This window comes from Dendrobium catenatum, unplaced genomic scaffold (genome assembly GCF_001605985.2).
Source record: "Dendrobium catenatum unplaced genomic scaffold, ASM160598v2 fragScaff_scaffold_749, whole genome shotgun sequence".
Classification (NCBI taxonomy): Eukaryota; Viridiplantae; Streptophyta; class Magnoliopsida; order Asparagales; family Orchidaceae; genus Dendrobium; species Dendrobium catenatum.
The window spans coordinates 11,998-16,310 of NW_021319211.1; the positions used below are offsets into that span (position 1 = coordinate 11,998).

Here is a 4,313-nt window from a genome sequence, read left to right on the forward strand (position 1 = left end):
TGGCAGACTAAACTTCTTAATATTATCTGCCGATCCTGATACAAAAGTTTGCCTGCCAATTAATTACATATGAACAACTAAGTCAAACAAACCTATAATGAATAAGAAAAGGAGCAATTTTTTTGTTTAAAATTTGGTGCAGAGAAAACCATGCAGATCAGTGTAAGTTGAGTGAACTTACTCTGTTGGATGCAACGCTAATGAACGAACAGATTTCTTATGGTGGGTTAGTGTTAACATTGTCTTCCCTGTGTAGAGAAATTTTTAGAATCAGATATGACAGATTATGAACAATTTTAAAATTTGATAATGATAATTACCAGCAACAAGATCCCAAAACTTGATAGTTGTGTCATGAGAGCCAGTTACAACTTGTGGATCCTGAAGATACAAAAGACCAATGAGATAAATCAAAGAGAGGAACTAAAACCAACCAAGGACAAAGTAAAATAGCAGGAAGAATGTTATTAAGGCGTGAAATAAACATAAGGCAGATACAAAAGAGGGGATTCATAGAGCTCAAATTGGTGGCTCATTACCCACTAACTGTTAGAGAGGAAAAAATCAATCTTTTTACTTTTTGTTGGTGGTTCCAAAACTAATTATGAGTTGTCAAATTATTCCAAGTCACATTTATGGTAGTCTTGTTAAGAAACTAGATAAGTTTCAAACTACATTTAACCTTTTCTTCCATCTATCTCCAAGTCATAAATACATTTTGCTTATGTGTTTTTTTCCTGCTCTTTTCCACCTTATCCATTTAATATTTGTGTTGAATTCAAATTTATTTATGGGCGACACCCAACCCTACTAACAAGTTTAAGAAGGTTAAAGCTGAAGAATCATGTAAGAAAATTAGCAAGTATGCCTAACAGGTCATAGCAGTTTAAACCTAAAGAATCGAGTAAGAATAAGAGAGAAGCTATAATCTATCCCATATATATAATATATATATTATATATATATATATATATATATATATATATATATAATATATATATATATATATATATAGATGCATATATGTGTGAATAGTCCCATGAATAGTTTATTTGAAGTCAAAAATTACTTCTTTATCCCTTATTATAAGGTTAAGAGGGCTAAACGAGGAAGCCTTTTACACCTAGGTAAATATGATAAAAATAAAAATGATGCCCTGTAGTACAGACTAATGCAACAACCTGAATTGAGTTGGAAAATACACGTGGGTCTCCTTTTTATGCCTACATTTAAGTTGTTCTCTAGCAAATCATTTGGGCTATTTGCAAGAACTAATATGTAAGATCGAGTTTGCAAAAAGCAAGTCCCATATGAATAGAAGGCGGAGTCCTCATGAGTTGAATGACAAAATCCTGGGTGAAGTAATTGTGAGCCAGGACAAGTTCAGTCAATGAAGTAGTGTGATAGACCGGTTCACCCAGGTCCATCTAGAACCCGATTGCGGGTCTATGGAGGCGGGCGGGACCGGTGCTGGGACAAAAAGGGGCCCAACCCACTTAAGTGGGGGAATTTGGGGATGTGAGGACTTTTTGGATTGTTGAAGGGGGCCATAGGGTTTAGTTGGAGGGGCATGGCCCACCCACTTAAGTCGGGGGTAATTTGGGGGATGTGAGGGACTTTTGGATTGTATGAAGGGGGCCATAGAGTTTGGTTGGAGCATTATAAAAGTGTATTTCTTCTCTTATTATCTCCTTAGCATCCTTTGCTCTTTTCTTAGGGTTTTTATCGTGTGGGAGATCTTGTCCTTCTCGAAGTGGGAAAACTATCTTGTTTTCTTCCTTGGTTTCTTATGCAAAGGTTTTAACTTACTCATCCAACCCTCTTGTGATTGTTTCTTCTTTGATTTGGTGAAGAAATTACCTCTTTTTGGGGGAAACTAGGGCAAACCGAAATTTGTCTAAACCTAAGGCGTATCATAGTGCTTGTTAAGCTTTATATGCATGTGCTTCCTATAGCTTGATTGAGGGCATCTATGGAACGTATGTGGCCAGATTGCAGGCAAATTACTTTGGGAAGCCGATGATTCTCTTCGGCGATTGCCCCTCATGGGGTTGAAGACCTATCTAGGCAAGTCCATATAGGATGAAACTACCAAGAATGAGCATTCTTCAATCTATCCCCTCATGGCAGCTTATTGCGCCGCAAGGCTCTCTGAGGTAGTGGCACTTTGCTCACTGGTTGATAATTAGGTTGACTATACATGTAGTGAGAGGCTTCCTTTGAGGCAGGCTTATTTGACAGCATTGCTCCTAATAGGGGACAAGTGCTTATTTTTAATGCTATGCTCCTAATGGAGTCCCGTAGAAAGAAACTCTAACTTAGGATACCAGAAGTTAAACTAAATGGTCATTATATGGGGTATACATTTAATTCTTCGATTCATTTATCCATTCGAAGAAGAGCGACTTACAAAAAAGAAGACCAAGTAAATATAAAGCCAAAAAGCTATTTATGTCTTCACCAGATGAAAAGGGAAAAGTAAATGAGAATTACTAACCTATTTTTTACTATTGTATTTGAGTTAATGCGCCCTCCAAAATTCTCTTTATGACTTGATTTCTGGCCAGTCACTTATCTCTAAGCTATAAATAATGGTGAGAGGTGATGGTGTGAAGGTCCTTTCATGTGGGTTGCACTCCTCTTCCTTTTGCTTAATCAATGTATCTTTATCTTGTCTATAACGTTCAGTGTCGTTGAGTGAGATGATACTGGGACTCTGTTTCCAAAAATTCTCTTTGTTACTCCAGGCGCAAAGGACTCTTAAGGCAGTTCAGAATGGCCATACTACTTTGACAGAATAGAGAAGTATAGCCCTTCTATTATAAACACAAATCACCCATTAGAACAATGAGAGCATGAAAAGACAGTGGTTGACAACAAGTACCGTTTTACTCAAGTAACTTGAACTAACATATGGCCAAAACCTAAGTGTGTGGTGGCTGTATGTGCGGTGAAGCTTGTCAAATTTTTTTTTACCCATGCGCAAAACACTATCGCGCGGCAGTATAGACAGTCGTACTTTTATAGCAAAAAAGTTAGCTAATGCATAGGTGCAGGAGTACCAAAGTCATTTAAATAGCTTGTTATGATAAGTTCATAGTCCCTGAACTTCAATATAGACTGTTTTGCTTTTGCAATCAATGTTTTGGCAAAACTAGAGATTGAGCGCCAGCATGGATCTTATGTATTCTAATTTTCATATTGGTTTGTCACCATACAATCTAACTATTTATATACAGAGTGCTAGAGCGGTTTGTAGAGTGAAGTAACTAGGTGTAGGATTAATTTTCTTTTGTCTGAAGTTCATACTATGAATAGATGAGTACATATACACCTAATATGCACACGTCAGTCTAAAGACATAGTTCTCTTTATGTCTCATTGTAAGTCGCATCATATTGGATCCTCAAATAGGTGCTGTGTTCAAATCTTAATTGTGTCAAAAGTACTTTTTGGTTATATAGAAGCTATTAATAATATAGATCTCCTCCAACTTATCTCTTGTAATGCTACAAGCGTCATTCACAGTGCCAAACTCAATTGCTCCCTTGTATGGTGATCTAATCGGTCACAAATCTATATCGACACGCACGATTGGCTTAGAGAAATATTGTTGGAGACAATCGTTTAATAAGGACAGAAGATAGAAATCCTTTTGTGTAGAAATGTATATTATCAATTATTGTTCAAATGAAGAGTTAATAGATTTATCCTATGATATAGTGAAATCGTTAGATCTAGTACAACATGAAAGCACAAACACCACGCTCGCTTCACCATGAGCAGCCTTATAAGACTAAAATTCTCTATTACGCCCAACACTATCAAGAAATGATAGGGAGAAAATGACTAGCTCTTTCAAGACCAATATGGAATACAAGCTATTCTAGTAGTGCTCAGCTTTGTACAAGAAAAACCAAATGGAACCTGAGCAAATAGGGCTTCGGTAACGAGACTACTCTTAATGTCTTACATTAGGAAGAGAGTATCGCAGCTCTACGCTATCATGATTTCTTATCATACATTCCAGTCACTATAGAATTGCAGGTCTGGCCTCTGTCTTCTCTCTATTTTAGCCTTTTGGACAAAAATCCTGATGCAGGGAGATGTGATGCGCAAGCCAACCATCACACGCATTATATCGACACTTTCTATTCAAAGAGACCTCATTTATATGAGAAGCCTATAATGCTGAGGGTCGTCTAATTTGGTTTTGATGCGAACAAGCAGGAGTGTCCATGTGCTAGTATCCGGTCCACTAAATCTATATAACGGTCCCTGCTTAATCCTTCGTACCGATATGAATATACTAC

At 37.1% G+C, this 4,313-nt stretch overlaps 1 long non-coding RNA gene across 1 annotated transcript; it reads right to left on the reverse strand.

Moving 5' to 3' along the window:
• LOC110094515 lies at positions 1-415 on the reverse strand. Its single transcript, XR_002302878.2, has 3 exons — positions 321-415; positions 182-248; positions 1-52 (listed from the first exon to the last, which is right to left on the reverse strand). It is a non-coding gene; the product is annotated as an uncharacterized LOC110094515 (long non-coding RNA).
• Between the last annotated feature and the right edge of the window lie 3,898 nt (positions 416-4,313).